At 46.2% G+C, this 16,890-nt stretch overlaps 1 long non-coding RNA gene across 1 annotated transcript; it reads left to right on the top strand.

Moving 5' to 3' along the window:
* The first annotated feature begins 8,330 nt into the window (after positions 1 to 8,330).
* On the top strand, positions 8,331 to 12,768 carry LOC109567742 (uncharacterized). The gene is made up of 4 exons (XR_002182091.2): positions 8,331 to 8,882; positions 9,777 to 9,877; positions 11,887 to 11,967; positions 12,653 to 12,768. It is a non-coding gene; the product is annotated as an uncharacterized lncRNA (long non-coding RNA).
* The last annotated feature ends 4,122 nt before the right edge of the window (positions 12,769 to 16,890 follow it).

Raw genomic sequence — 16,890 nt, 5'->3', positions numbered from 1 at the left:
TAGGGCCAGCATACTGTTTTTCTCCATCCTTAGTTTCCCTAAATGTGCACCCTCAGAGTGCCTGCAGAGGTTGATGGCTTCATGGCAGGCAGCATCCCGTTGTTTACTAAAACAGCATCTTTTTCTTTTTGGTCTACAGCTCTCTGAGTCTTTGTTCAGGGTTCTGATTGAGGTCAGGGAGGTACTGGTGTCATCTGGGACACACCCACTGGGGAGCTGAGGAGCACACCCCCTTCACTGTGGAGGGTGTTTCCACCAAGGCACCCTCTCAGTTTTCCTTACTTCCCCTAGATTTGCTTTCTGAAGTTTTGTCATCTAGAAGACCAAGAAGATGTTCACATGGCCTGCAAAGCCAAGGAGAGACAAACATTTCCTACAATTCTTTCTCAGCTCCCTGATGGTGCATCTGTCCCCTTCTCTTGCCCAGAGGCTGCCTCATTCACAGTGAATTCAGTTCAGCCCCTGCCCTAAGGAAAGTTCCTAGTCTGACTTGGACACTCTCTCCACATCCCTTTCTGCTCTACGATAGGACTAGTAGTTCACCAAGAAATTAGAGTCCACTAAAAAAAAAATATATATATATATATATATATATATATATATGCACAACCTAAAAACTGAGAATTCTATTTTATTAGGCAGATTTTCAGAAGACCTCAAGCCTAGGAAGCAGCCTCTCAGTTACCTCTGAAGGACTGCTTTGAAGGACAGGGGAGCCAGGATGTATTGGAGTTTTATAAAACAGATAATAAGAACATCAAAAAATTACTATTAATAAAGGAAAACCAGACATCAAGTTAATGAATTTAGTGCTTTTCTATGAAGCAGAAGATGCCAAAGTCTGGGTACACTGAAAGCATTCTTTTGACAAGCACCTTAGCTATCTAGGGTGAGCATCCTGTTCTTTCCCATCCTAGTTCCCTGAAGTACATGGGGATGGGCCTGATGGCTTGAGATCGAGTGTTCTGTTTTTCCATCCTGAGGTCCCTAAGGGCTCACCGTGGGGCAGGGGGCCTGTAATGTGATGGCTTAATGGCCCACAACATCCTTTGTGTAACCATTCTTAGTCCTCACCAGCAATGAACAAAGAAAAGTCGAGAATGTCACCTACCAAATCAGTAAACAAAGGATGCTGTGGCTACTACAGTCACCCCCAACTATGCACCCTGAGGGGATTCAAGATAGAGAAAAAAAGAGTGCTGGTCCTAGATAGTTGAAAGTGAAAGTTGCTCTGTTGTGTCTGACTCTTTGCCATCCCATACAATCCATGGAATTCTCCAGGCCCAAATATTGGAGTGGGTACCTTTCCCTCCTTCAGAGGATCTTCCCAAACCAGCGATCAAACCTAGGTCTCCCACATTGCAGGCAGATTGTTTACCAGCTGAGCTACAAGGGAAGCCCGAGAATACCTGAGTGGGTGGCCTATCCCTTCTCCAGTGGATCTTCCCGACCCAGGAATTGAACTGGGGTCTCCTGCCTTGCAAACGGATTCTTTACCAACTAAACATTGGGTATATATCAAAGGATGATTTCAAAGAACCTAGACTTTTGGATTTTCCCATACCTAGAAGTGCTAAGTTCATTAACCTGAGATTCTAGTTTTTCTTTAGGTGCGTGCTCAGTCGTTCCAGTTGTGTCAGACTCTTTGTGACCCTATCGATTGTAGCACTCCAGGCTCCTCTGTGCATGGGATTTTCCAGGCAAGAATACCGGAGTGGGTTGCCATGCCCTCCTCCCAGGGATCCTCCGGACCCAGGAATTGAACTTGAGTCTCCTGCAGTTCCTGCTTTACAGGCAGATTATTTATTGCTGACCCACCCAGCAAGTCCCCTGGTTTTTCTTTAAATAACAGTAATATTTTGATGTTTTGACTACCTGTTTTTTTTTGTTTTGTTTTGCTTTGTTTTGTTTTCTCTCAAAAACCCCTGTATCTCTTGGCTCCTTCCTTACCTCTTCTGAACAGTACCTCAGAGCCACCTGAGAGGCTGTCTCTTGGGCTTAAATCCTCAGTATGTCCACTGAGTAAAACACAATTCTCACAATTTATCACATCTGTAAACAGTAGGATTTTCGTTTCAGCCCCAATCTCCAGTTCCTTACAACTTTTTTCTCTTGTTTTGGCTAGAACTACAGTTGCTGTTGTTTAGTTGCTAAGTCGTGTCCAACTCTTTGCAACGCCATGGACTGTAGTGCGCCAGGTTCGTGTGTCCATGGAATTTCTCGGGCAAGAATACTAAAGTGGGTTTAGGTTGTACATATTTTTTAATTGGACAACACCAATACTGTATTTATCAGACTCACTGATAATTAGTGTTTTGCTCCAGGGTCTCTCTTATGTGTCCAAGTGAACAAGCTCTTCTTTCTATCCTTTGAACCACGTGTAATTGCACACACTGTAGACCCTTAGCTATGTTGGCATGTGTTTCCTAAGAACAAAGACATTCTCTTATGTGACCACAGTAGTTACTGGGTTCAGTAAATTTAACACTCAGTTCAGTTCAATGGCTCAGTCGTGTCCAACTCTTTGCAACCCCATGGACTGCAGCATGCCAGGCTTCCCTGTCCATCAACAAGTCTTGGAATTTGCTCAAACTAATGCCCCTTAAGTTGGTGATGCCATCCAACCATCTCATCTTTCGTCATCCCCTTCTCCTCCTGCCCTCAATCTTTCCCAGCATCAGGGTCTTTTCAAATTAGTCAGCTCTTCAAATCAGGTGGCCAAAGTATTGAAGCTTCAGCTTTAGCATCAGTCCTTCCAAATTTAACACTAGAGCAATATTTTACATTAGCCTGCCATCCACATTCTGGTTTGACAACTGGCCCGAGTGTGTTTTATAATATGTACCCCTCCCCAGCACAGGATCCAGTCTAGGATTTGAGTTTTAATTGTGGTGTCCCTAATTTCCTCTAATCTGGAATATTCCACACTTGTGTTTTTGTCTTTTATGACAACAGCATTTTTGAAGAGTTGGGGCTTCTATTTTGGAAACCATGGTTCTTACTAGGGTCTGCCTAGGGCTCCCGTACGGTTGGGCCCAGGTTGAGGTCCTGGTATGAGCACTAACTGGAGTGGGATTGTGTCCTTCATGAGGCATCACGTTCAGTGCTGCTCAGTTTCTGCCTGGTACCAAAGACCATCTCTGGGTAGACCCTTAAAGACCTTATACCCATTTTTCTATTTTTAAAGCTCTTCTCAGGAGCCAGGAGCTTCCCTGGTGGCTCAGATGGTAAAGAATCTGCCTGCAACGCAGGAGACCCAGGTTCAATCACTAGGTCGGGAATATCCCCTGGAGAAGGGAATGGCAACGCACTGTGGTATTCTTGCTTGGAGGATTCCATGGACACGCGAGCATGCTGGCGTGTAGGACTGGCGTGCTACAGTCCATTGGGTTGCAAAGAGTTGGACATGTCTGAGCGACTAACACTACTACTACTACTCAGGAGCCAGATACTCTTGTTTTACCTACATCACCTTCTTGAAGCCCCCAAGCTCAGAGCTGGCAGCAGCCAGTAAGCTGCAGAATCCACCTCTGAGCCCCCAGTCCTGCTCTTACCACACATGCATTAAGTGCCCACCACACACCACTCACAGGGCTTGTTAGGTGAATGTGTTACACTCCAAGCCCTCCAGCAGCACAGACTCTGGGAAAGAAGGACATGTCTGCAAGTAATAACCAGCCAGCCATGTTACTAGAGACAAACACCACCGAGGTACCAGCTTTCCACTCTGAAGACTTCTTCGGTTAGAACTGTATAAATGTCCTTTTCTAAAGTAGAATCTTGAAAGTTGACTCAGCTATAGTAACATTATGCTTAAGGGAGTAACTGATTGAATCTTAATTCTTTTCCTCCCATTTTATTATGAAAATTTTCTGACACAAATAATTGGGAGATTGGAATGTCCAGACGCCCATCACAGTTAATATATTATCATATATATGTATTTGTCACACACCTCTCTTTCTGCCCATCCATTAGTTCATCTAATTTGGGATGCACTGCAAGGTCACAGACATCGGTTCACCCCTAAGCACTTCAGCATGCAAGTCATTAGCTAAAGTTCAGTATTTGTTTACAGCTCATTTTGAAAGTAAAATGTGCTTACAGTGAAGTGTGTGAAACTAACGAGTACCATTTAATGAAGTGTGACAGATGCAGACACCCATAAAACCCCAATCCTTCTCCAGTTACAGAACGTTCCCATCACTCCAGGAAGTTCCCTCAGGCCCCTTCCGGCTACATCCTCATCCTCGTGGCCTTAAGGGCAATTGCTAGATTAGTGATTCTCATCCTAGAACTTCATATAAATGGAATTAGCTTTTTCTCTTTTTTTGAGAAGCCTGTGGCTTTAGCAAATAGTTGCGTATGTTCAACACAGCTTACTAGTCTCCAGATACATTTATATCTGTAAAAGGATTAGTTTAGGGACTTCCCTGGCTGTCCAGTGGTTAAGACTCCATGCTTTCACTGCAGGGTCATAGGGTCCATCCTTGGTCGGGGAACTAAGATCCAGGCAAGCCAAAAAGGTGGTGCAGCCACACACACACACACACACACACACATAATTTAGTTTACAGGAAACATTTGCTTTAGTTGAGTGGTCAGGTTTGGAGGGTTGTACTGGCAAGCCCTCATACCAAGGTAGATGCATCGACAGACTAGATCAAGGCACATCCCAGTGCCATGTGAGAACAAAGTGGTCCCCAGGGCGGGAGAGTCAGTGACTCACAGAGTCAGCCCCAGCCTGGGGCTTCTGGGCCTTCGGACATCCTCAGATACATGTGTCCATACCGAAATCAAAGATACCAGGTTCCTTTGACCTCTTAAGATTCTTTTTAGTATTTCAAAACACCAGATAGAAGAGATACTAACCTTCCACAGGGCACCAGAGACTAAAAAAAACCCCTTTCCCCCTTGGCTTTGGCTGTTAAGATACAATTCTCATGGCTAATATTTCCAGAAAGCCCACACTGTCACTGTCATGGGGTAGAGTGTTCCACACCTCCAATTTCATTTCGTGATATCAGTTAGAACTACAGTCTGTGCGTCTAAAAGTGAACATGTTTCCTCTAAATATGAGCTTTGTTTGGTAGATTTTTAAAAACCTTCAAAACATGAGGCCTCTGGAGAATTATAATGAACAAAACGGCTGGGCTAGTAAGAGGCAGGCCCCTCTTCCGTTGGTCCTCAAGGAAATCCCCTTCTGGGGAGCTTCTGGGGTCCAGGTATAATTAGATCAGATCAATTGCTCAGTCGTGTCCGACTCTTTTCGACCCCATGAATCGCAGCACGCCAGGCCTCCCTGTCCATCACTAACACCCGGAGTTCACTGAGACTCAGGTCCGTCGAGTCAGTGATGCCATCCAGCCATCTCATCCTCTGTCGTCCCCTTCTCCTCTTGCCCCCAATCCCTCCCAGCATCAGAGTCTTTTCCAATGAGTCAGCTCTTCGCATGAGGTGGCCAAAGTACTGGAGTTTCAGCTTTAGCATCATTCCTTCTAAAGAAATCCCAGGGCTGATCTCTTTCACAATGGACTGGTTGGATCTCCTTGCAGTCCAAGGGACTTGCAAGAGTCTTCTCCAATACCACAGTTCAAAAGGATCAGTTCTTCAGTGCTCAGCCTTCTTCACAGTCCAACTCTCACATCCATACATGACCATAGGAAAAACCATAGCCTTGACTAGACGAACCTTTGTTGGCAAAGTAATGTCTCTGCTTTTGAATATGCTATCTAGGTTGGACATAACTTTCCTTCCAAGGAGTAAGCGTCTTTTAATTTCATGGCTGCAGTCACCATCTGCAGTGATTTTGGAGCCCAGAAAAATAAAGTCTGACACTGTTTCCACTGTTTCCCCGTCTATTTCCCATGAAGTGATGGGACCGGATGCCATGATCTTCGTTTTCTGAATGTTGAGCTTTAAGCCAACTTTTTCACTCTCCACTTTCACTTTCATCAAGAGGCTTTTGAGTTCCTCTTCACTTTCTGCCATAAGGGTGGTGTCATCTGCATATCTGAGGTAATTGATATTTCTCCCAGCAATCTTGATTCCAGCTTGTGTTTCTTCCAGTCCAGCGTTTCTCATTATGTACTCTGCATATAATTTAAATAAGCAGGGTGACAATATACAGCCTTGACGAACTCTTTTTCCTATTTGGAACCAGTCTGTTGTTCCATGTCCAGTTCTAACTGACTTGCATACAAATTTCTCAAGAAGCAGATCAGATGGTCTGGTATTCCCATCTCTTTCAGAATTTCCCACAGTTTATTGTGATCCACACAGTCAAAGGCTTTGGCATAGTCAATAAAGCAGAAATAGATGTTTTTCTGGAACTCTCTTGCTTTTTCGATGATCCAGCCGATGTTGGCAATTTGATCTCTGGTTCCTCTGCCTTTTCTAAAACCAGCTTGAACATCAGGAAGTTCACAGTTCACATATTCCTGAAGCCAGGTATAATAAATGACTTTTAAAATCACTTGATTGTTTTAAATCATGTCTTGAAAATGTGAATGGTTCACATTATAGAAAGCTGAAAGTACATTTGTGATGAATTGTTCTTTTTTAAAAAAGGCGGAACACTCGAGTTCTGAGTTTGGTGTCTCCTTGATGCGAGGCAGGGGTCGGGAAAGCCAGCTTTAACGAACTGTGAGCACGGACAAGACATTGACCTCTTTGGGCCTCAGTTTTTCTATCTAAAATACGTGGGTTTGAACTGATCTCCTTGAAGGTCCTTTCCAGTGAAGTCCAGAGGGCTCTGACCTTTGACCTGAGACCCTCCTCCCCTGGAAGCCTCCCCTCCGCTCTCCACATGGCCTCATCGCCACTGAACAGCAGGGGGCACCCTCTACACAGGGAGCCCTCCCCTCCCCATAGGTGGCTGGCCGTCCAGGTGGAGACTGGGCACAGGCCAGCCACTCAGAAGTCAGGGCTCAGCTGTCTAGAGCCAGCCCTTCCCAGGAACAATGGGGATGACCACAGCCTCAGAGGAAACCACCCATCTTGTATCTTTTCAAATATTTGTGAGATTGAAATATTTAAATGTATTTTAAGCATGGATACCATTGAAGATAATGGAAATCATGATGCATATTCTTATAATCGGGCTTCCCTGGTGGCTCAGAGGTAAAGAATCCTCCTGCAGTGCAGGAGACCAGGGTTTGATCCCTGGCTGGGTAAGATCCTCTGGAGAAAGAAGTGGCAACACACTCCAGGATTCTTGCCTGGAGAATCCCCATGGACAGTGGAGCCTAGAGGGCTACAGTCCATGAGGTCACAAATAGTCAGACATGATTGAGCAACTAAGCACAGCACAGCATGTGCCTGGCATGATTCCAGGCACTAAGACTTTGACAATAAACAAGACAGAGCGTCTGTCTTCTCAAGAGCTTACAATTTCCAGGAGGATGCCAGGCAATAAATACTTTAAAAAGTAAACAAATAAATGAAGGTGTAATTTCTTTGGAATTAATTTTAGTAACAATGAAATATTACTTGTGGTGTTCTTGATGTTACGTTGCCATAGACTGAAAGTGTGTGTCCCTCCAGTATTCATATGTTGAAACCTCAGCTCCAATGTGACGATATTTGGAGGTGGGGCCTTTGGAAGCTGATTCGGTCATGAGGACAGAACCTTATGAATGGGATTAGTGCCCTTAAAACAAAGACCCCGAAAAGTTCCCTCAGTCCTTCCACCATAGAAAAGTTTGCTGTCCATGAGACAGCCGAACCTGAAGCGGGTTCTCACAAGACACCATATCTGCCAGGGCCTTGATCTTGCACTTTCCAGCTTATGGGACTGTCGGAAATAAATAATTTGTTTAAGCCATGCAGTATTTTTGTCTTGGCAATATGAAGGGACCAAGACATGTGCTCATGTAAGAAAACACCTTGCACTTAAGGAACCGGTACAAGAATCCTAGCAAAGAACTCAAGTCAGGGAGCTGCTGGCTTCCTTCTCCACTTCCAGAAGATGTGGGCAGAAGTTGAGAGGCTGTGGGTTCTCTTCTGGTAAAAGAACTGAGGGCAGCTGGGGACAGGGATCAGCCATGAGTTGTTAGCAGCCAGCGTAGCAGCTGGGATGGTAGCTGATGGGTTTAGGGGAACTGGGCAGCCGCCAAGAGCATCTACAGTGTGTGTCCATCATGTAGAAGTGGGACAAGTGTCCCCAGGTTCACAGTATGTTTCTTCTTAGCCTGTGTGTTCTGTGCTCAGGAAGTAGTGGGTGGCCCCATGGTGGGGTGGGCAGGATGCCACGCTGTGTGAGTGGTCCAGGTGGATCAGAATTCCAGGTCTGGCCTTTGTCCACCCATCCTGATTTTACAGACATCCACATAACCTCATTTTACCTTCTGGTCATAATATTTCCACTTTACAGATGAGGAAACTGAGGCTCAAGGTTCCTAAGGTAGTAAGTGACAGCACCAGGATTCAAGCTCTGCAGCCTGAGCCTGCCCGTCAGGCCGACCTAATTCCAAGACTTGGGAGGGCACAGTTACATACACGTTGTATAGAGGGGCTGGGGCAGCTGAGGGAAAGTGGGCTGGCAGGAACCCATTTGGAGGCTGTTGCCATGTTCCTCGTGAGAGAGCAGGGGCCAGACCAAGGCGGCGTTTAAGAGGCAGAATGGACAAAGCAACACCGTGAGGTCAGGGAGATGTCCAGGACGGCCAGGCTTCAGGCTTGACCATCCGTCATTAACAGAGACAGGGGCAGGTGAGCAGGGAGACCGTTCTTTGTGCTGGGACGTGGCGTTGTTCACTGTGCGTGAATTTTTTCATTGGCCAGAACTTTTACCTGAACAAGGCGATGAATTTCAGTGACCACTTCCTGAGCAGCATCACTTGAGGGCGGGAACGGGCTATTCGGCAGCGGGTCCAGCTTGGGTGAGTTGTCCCCTTTCTGGGACCGTTAAAACATTGACCCATTAAATATGGACATTGTTAAGAGGACAAATCCTATGAGTTCTCATCACGAGGAACAGTATTTTGCCTACCTCTTTAGTTTTGTTTCTGTACGAGATGACACTGTCCACCAAGCTTCTTGTGATCACTATTTCATGGCGTAAGTCATCATGCTGCACACCTGAAAGTTAGGCAGTGCTGGATGTCAATTACATCTCAACAAAACTGGAAGAAAAATAATAATTAAAAAAAGAAAAACCGGGAGACTTCCCTGGTGGTCCCGGTGGTTACGACTTCTTCCAGTGCAGGCGGTAAGGGTTCGATCCCTGGTCGAGAAGCTAAGATCCTATGTGCCTCAAAGCCAGAAAACCAAAGCATAGAAGAGAGGCCACAGTGTTGTAACAAATTCAACAAAGACTTTAAAAACGGTGCCCATCAAAAAAAATTTTTTTTAATGAAAATAAAAAGGACAGTGGACCAAACACACACAGTGACTCCACAAGGATGGCAGAGAAATGCTTACCATTTGCTGGCCAGCCACACCCGGCCAGCGCTTTCACCTTCAGGCCGTGTTACCTCCTCTGGCCTCCCAGAAGTCAAGTGTGAGACCTTTGCAGATAGATTGGGGCAGGGGGTACAGTTTGGGGTCTGAAAACTGTAGCTTCTTTTTTTCCCCTCCTTCTCATCCATCCTCTAGTTCTGGACTCAGAGGGCCAGCCCCAAGAGTCCTTTCTGCCAGGTTTCATCAAATAGAAATTTCTATAAAAGCCTTTTCCTCCTCCTGACTTCCAAGGGGGCACGCGGGGAGGGAGAGTGGCTGTTCCACAAGGGGGGTTGCAGGGGGCATCACTCAGTCCTGGACTCCTGTCATTCCAGTGAGCGACTACAGCCAGGGCGCTCCTGACACCGAGGAGAAAGTCACCAGGACCAAGAATTTCAAGACCAAACCCTTTCAAGAGAAGAAGCAGCAGCTTTCGGTACGTGTGCTCCTTGATGCTTCAGCCTGTGCGTCTAGTGTTTTGTTTTGAGATTTTTACAGATTTATTCATTTTTAATTGGAGGATAGTTGCTCTCCAGCGTTGTGGTGGTTTGTGCCATACATCAACATGAATCAGCCACAGGTATACACACCACCTCCCTACCATCTCCCACCTGCCACCCCATTTTGAGATTTTTTTAAATGGAAGAATACTTTTTCATTTTCTGTTTCCTTTTTTTTTTTTACACTATGTTTCCACCTTATGGGGATAAAACCCTATAAAATCTCTCAAGATTATTCATTGAAATTATTTTACAGTTCTCTCCAGTCTCCTGAACCACCTTTCTTTTTTCTCTAGAGTCAATTCCATCTGCTTATCTTTCTCTCTCTTTTTTTTTGGTTTGTCTTAAACACGTGCTGACCCTTGGATGTCAGGTCATATTGACAAATGAAGGGCTGCTTTGATCAGCACGGGAGCCCAGCCTGGGTGCCTGGCTAGGTGTGGGCCCGAGGTCCCTGTCGGCAGAGGGTTCCTGAAGTGCCTGGCCTGGGAAGGCTTCTCCCCTGGTGGGCAATGTGGTGGTGTGAGTGCTGTGGTGTTTTCCATTCCTTCCTGGCCCTCCCTCCCCTTCCTGTGTCCATCATAGAGGCCTGGGCTCTGCCCTTCACTTTCTTGGGCCCCATGTTCCATAGAAGACTCTATTAGGCAAATCATGAACCATCTGGAAAACAGCATTGGGTTCAAGCAGCAGGAGAAACCTCCACCCTACTATACCCTTCTCTGGAGACAGGGGGCGCTAGCCACCCCCGCTTTCACCGTGAAGCCCTTTAATAACGCACTGTGGATTCAGCCACACCCAGTGCCCGCCCTCCCTCTGGGCTCCTTGGGGAGAACCCACTTACACTACTGGGGTCCACACTTGCTTTTCCTCTTGGCTTCGTTTCCTGATGCGTCTGATTCCATCTATTTTCTCCCTCTGGAATCCCTCACCATTTCTGATCCACGGACAGTACCTTTTCCAGGTTTCCCACAGCTGTTCGAGTGTAGTTTTTCACAAATATGGACCCTGAATAGTTTTAAGGGGAGCTTGGAGAGAGAAAGAGACACGGGTGCCCCTGCTCACCCACCATCCTGCCCTTTGGCTGGATGTCTTTGGCTGTGGCAAGGGGAACAGAGGTGCTTAGCCATGAGCCCAGAGCCAGGGTCCCCGCCTAAGATGCAGGTAAATACAGACAACGTCGGTTCTTCCTCCATCCTCAGTCACATCAAGCCCCGGGCCTCTCCGGCTCACACTCCAGCACCCAGCCTGCAGCAGGAGTTCTCCGCAGGCAGGTGCTCACATTCAGGCTGATTTCAAACACCTTATAAAGCATAAGTTCACACGGTAAAGAATCTGCCTGCAGTGTAGGAGACCCGGGTTCGATCCTTGGGAGATCCCCTGGAGAAGGAAATGGAGAAGGAAATACACTTCAGTATTCTTACCTGGGGAATCCCATGGACAGAGGAGCCTGGCGGGCTACAGTCCACGGAGTAGCAAAGAGTCAGACCCACCTGAGCAACGGACACTACATAAACCATGCAGAGTCAACGTCAGGGTTCACCTGGTTGCTTTTCCTAGAAACACTGATGATAAAACTAGTGTGGGGTTTCTGGGGTTTTTTTGTGAGGTTTCTCATTGCATCCCTGTCCTTAGTAGCACAAACGAGTGTCTGTGTGGAGTCCTTCCCCCAGGCAAGACATCAGAGACCGGCCAGGCTTACTTTAGATGTGTTTACTTGTGCTGCTGGCCGTTGAGGATCATATATACCACACATGCACGCTTCCTACACACCACATACACACCACACACGCACGCACACACACATGCTCATGCTTACCTGACTTTGGGGCCCAGAATGTAACCCAGAGAGGAGACATTTGACCTGAGGGTTGAGCTGGCCCAGTGGGACTTGGAGAGTAAAAATACTCTGCGGCCGCACAAATGACCAGCTTCTGTGCTCCATCAGCCTGAAGACAGGCTTCTGCTGAAGGAGGTCAGACCCGCAGGGGAGGGAAGGGCATCTGTGATGGAGCAGCTGCTGGATGAGGTGAGGACAGCCGGCCTTCCATCCTATCTCGGGCACACTCACAGAGCCGATTAATCAGAAACTGTCCAGGCAGCGGGCCCAGTGGCTAGTCAAAACCTGCACTGTAGGGACTTCCCCGGTGGTCCAGTGGTTAAGACTTTGGGTTCCAGTGCAGGGGGTGCAGGTTCCATCCCTGGTGGGGGAGCTAAGATCCCACGTGCCTGTGACCCAAAATCCAAAACATAAAACAGAAGCAATATTGTAATGAATTCAATAAAGTCTTTAAAAAAATGATCCACATTAAAAAAAACAAAAAACAAAAACACTTCATACTGTTACCTGTTGCTAATTTTTATAGCAAAAAAAAAAAAAAAAATACAGAAAAGTGCACAGGAACCCAAATAACTTCCAGGCGGGGGGACAGAACCCATGGTCTGTGACCCTGTGGGAGCTTCCTGTCTGCTGAAGAAGCAGAGTGGTCCCTCTGGGGGCCTCCTGCTGGGCGGGGGGTGGGGGGGCGGGGGACAGGAACTTGAGCCCATCACCCGTGTGACGCGACGTCTTCAGAGCTGGTCCTGGGCTGCCTGCTTCTCCTCTCTCCTGAGTTAAGCAGTTTACTTCCAACAAGGACTTGCTACTAGGAGGGCGAGGGGGTGCCACGGAATGCAGGCTCTTGTGAGAGTTTGTCCCTTTCCGCACGCGGCAGGGAGCCGACCCCAACTGCAATGACAACCAAGACCAGCCTGCCCTGAGCCTGGCGGCCATGAACCAACACCACGAAGCCATCCAGTTCTCGTGCAGAGAGGAGCGGACGTGGACCAGCAGTGGGGTATGTAAGTGAGACGTGAGGAGGGGACAGCGCTGGGTGAGGTGACCCCTGGGAATTTTGCTAACGGTGGAGGGAAGGGGAAGAGATAGCCTTCTGTGGTGATGGAACAGTTTGGAAGCACGAGAGAGCAAAATGTGGAGAAAATGAACGTATTCTTCTCATCTGTCAAATGGAGGGATTGTGCTCACGTCATAGAGTTAGTGGAGGATGAAACAATTGTTTTGAGGTGCCCGTGAGGAGCCTAATGATTGGACTCTAGTGGTAGCAGTCACGATGCTGTGGTAATGAAAAGGTGGGTTGTCAGGATTTGAGTGGAAAGTGTCAACTGCTCAATGATGGTCAGTGCAAAAGATGGGGATGAGAAGGGCCAGGGAGAATAGCCCAGAAAGGTATTAGGACTGGGTTTAAGTTCTGAATTCTTCTGTTGCTGTTAAGAGATGTTGCCAAGCCCTCCCAGCTCCACATTTTCACATTAAGAAAAGGGGATGTGTATTTTATTAATGCCCCAAGCTCTAAGAAGATGAACTTCATAAGTGCTTCTTATACTATAACATGTGTATGAATCACCCAAGGACCTTGTTAAAATGCACATTCTGTAGATCTGGGTGTAGCCAGGGATGAGATCCTGCATCTCTAATAAGCTCTCAGGAGAGGCCAGTGGTCCAGGTGCCACCATCTGAGTAGCAGGGATCAAAGCCCATTCTTAAAAAAACCGAGATGTTAAGAGATGGCCCAGCGTGGCCTTCAGTAAGGAGATGGCCTCACAGTGCTGTTCGACATGGGATTTTCCCCATGCCTCACAGGTCAGTGACGTTGATCTGCTCAAACGAATAATAATATCACCACCACCACCAACAGCAATATGAAGGCTGATCCCCAAATCTTAGTTGCCAGGAGCTACTGTATGCCTCAACCCAAAGGCAGATCTTTGGAAAGCCATGCGAATTCAGGTGTAAGGCACACAGCCATTCTCACTTCCTGCCTCTGGAGAAAGATGAGGAGGAACTAGCCAATCACACCACCAATTTACCTGGTCGCAAAGAGTCAGAGACAACTGAGCGACTGATCTGATCTGAGAGTCCTTGGAGGTAAGCTGGCGGAATGGAACATACATGAATGCTAAGATCTAAAATTAGATGAGACCTGAAACCACTGGGGTGGCTTGGTACTGAGAGTTCTGCTGCAGCAAAAACCAGTTGAAAGTGCTAAGTTTCTCACTTTCTGGAAAATGGAAAGTCATCACCTGGACAGTTCCGACTCTGGAGCCAGAATCAATTTCTCAATTCAGTTCAGTTCAGTTGCTCAGTTGTGTCCAATTCTTTGTGACCCCATGGACTGTAGCATGCCAGGCTTCTCAGTCCATCACCAACTCCCGGAACTTGCTCAAATTCATGTCCATCCAGTCAGTGATGCCATCCAATCATCTCATCCTCTGGCATCCCTGTCTTCTCCTGCCTTCAATCTTTCCCAGCATCATGGTCTTTTCTAATAAGTCAGTTCTTCGTATCAGGTGGCCAACGTATTGGGGTTTCAGCTTCAGCATCAGTCCTTCTAATGAATATTTAGGACTCATTTCCTTTAGGATTGATTGGGTGGCTCTCCATGCAGTCCAAGGGACTCTTAAGAGTCTTCTCCAACACCATAGTTCAAAAGAATCAATTCTTTGGTGGTCAGCTTTCTTTATGGTCCAACTCTTACATGCATACATGATTACTGGAAAAACCATAACTTTGACTAGATGAACCTATGTTAGCAAAGTAATGTCTCTGCTTTTTAATATGCTGTCTAGGTTGGTCATAGCTTTTCTTCCAAGGAGCAAGCGTCTTTTAATTTCATGGCTGCAGTCACCGTCTGCAGTGATTTTGGAGCCCAAGAAAATAAAATCTGTCACTGTTTCCATTGTTTCCCATCTACTTGCCATGAAGTGATGGGACCAGATGCCATGATCTTTGTTTTCTGAATGTTGAGTTTTAATATTTTCACTTTTTAACTTTTTAAGTCTCCTCTTTCACTTTCATCAGGAGGCTCTTTAGTTCTTCTTTGTTTTCTGCCATAAGGGTGGTGTCATCTGCATATCTGAGGTTATTGGTACTTCTCCCGGCAATCTCGATTCCAGCTTGTGCTTCATCCAGCCCAGCGTTTCTCATATACCCTGGATATAAGTTAAATAAGCAGGGTGACAGTATACAACCCTGACATACTCCTTTCCCTATTTGGAACCAGTCTGTTATTCCAGGAGAAGGCAATGGCAACCCACTGCAGTACTCTTACCTAGAAAATCCCATGGACGGAGGAGCCTGGTGGGCTGCAGTCCATTTTGTCGCTAAGAGTCAGACACGATTGAGCGACTTGACTTTCACTTTTCATTTTCATGCATTGGAGAAGTAAATGGCAACCCACTCCAATGTTCTTGCCTGGAGAATCCCAGGGGTTGGGGAGCCTGGTGGGCTGCCGTCTATGGGGTCACACAGAGTCGGACACAACTGAAGTGACTTAGCAGCAGCAGCAGCAGCTGTTGTTCCATGTCCAGTTCTAACTGTTGCTTCTTGACCTGCATACAGATTTCTCAGGAGGCAGGTAAGGTGGTCTGGTATTCCCATCTCTTTAAGAATTTTCCACAGTTTGTTGTGATCCACAGTCAAAGGCTTTGGCATAGTCAATAGAGCAGAAGTAGATGTTTTTCTGGAACTCGCTTGCTTTTTCTATGATCCAACGGGTGTTGGCAATTTGATCTCTGGTTCCTCTGCCTTTTCTAAATCCAACTTGAACATCTGGAAGTTTACTTTCTAAGAGTGCCTTTTGGTTCTGATTGCTTCTTCTTCAAAGCCTCTGTTTTTGTTTTATGTTGTCTTCAGTCATTTTAAAGTTTCTTATGTTTGTGTGTCTCGGTTTTTTTCTCTTTGATGCTGCCAGTTTTTCTCAGATGTGCACAATCCTTTATCATCCATTCAGATTTGCAAATGGGAAATGGGCTAGGTGGGTGATAATTCTGTGTATATAGCAGAAGCTTATCGAATGATGGGGGGCTTGGCATGTCTGTGAAACTACTCTCAGGCTGGGACAAGTGGAAGGCTTCCCTCTGGGCATGGGAGTTGCTGACCTGGTTCTCACCAGAGGCTCCACATATCATCTTCAGAAAAGAGTCCAGCTCCAGCAGCCAGGGAATCAACCTAAAGAGATGAGTGGTGTTGACAAGAAACGACGCAGCCTCTCAGTTTTCTTGGACTGCGTATTTATTTCAAGCTTAAGATTCTCTTTTATACTTTTACAAAAGCATTAGGTCAGAGGTTTGACATTTTCAGTTCCCACTGACCCAGATTTGTGTCTCCATAAATCATTGTTCCCCCTCAAAAGGAGTTCCTGCCTCAGAGATTCTCTTATCTACTTCTTCTCATGTGTCCTTGTGAATACATTGTAACTCATGCTAATGTCTGAGCTCCATACCACATTCCTCAGTTTATTTCTTATCTTTCTAAGTCCTGTTTGGCCCTAGTATCCTAAGCTCACTATTTATTTTATTTTATTTATTTTTTTATTTTTTAACTTCACAATATTGTATTGGCTTTGCCATATATCAACATGAATCCGCCACAGGTATACACGTGTTCCCCATCCTGAACCCTCCTCCCTCCTCCCTCCCCATACCATCCCTCTGGATCGTCCCAGTGCACCAGCCCCAAGCATCCAGTATCATGCATTGAACCTGGACTGGCGACTCGTTTCATATATAATATTATACATGTTTCAATGCCATTCTCCCAAATCATCCCACCCTCTCCCTCTCCCACAGAGTCCAAAAGACTGTTCTATACATCAGTGTCTCTTTTGCTGTCTCGTACACAGGGTTATTGTTACCATCTTTCTAAATTCCATATATATGCGTTAGTATACTGTATTGGTGTTTTTCTTTCTGGCTTACTTCACTCTGTATAATAGGCTCCAGTTTCATCCACCTCATTAGAACAGATTCAAATGTATTCTTTTTAATAGCTGAGTAATACTCCATTGTGTATACGTACCACAGCTTTCTTATCCATTCACCTGTTGATGGACATCTAGCAACATCTGTTGCTTCCATGTCCTGGCTATTATAAACAGTGCTGCAATGAACATTG

This window comes from Bos indicus, chromosome 13, assembly GCF_029378745.1.
Source record: "Bos indicus isolate NIAB-ARS_2022 breed Sahiwal x Tharparkar chromosome 13, NIAB-ARS_B.indTharparkar_mat_pri_1.0, whole genome shotgun sequence".
NCBI lineage: Eukaryota > Metazoa > Chordata > Mammalia > Artiodactyla > Bovidae > Bos > Bos indicus.
This window is presented reverse-complemented; position numbering and strand designations above follow the sequence as displayed.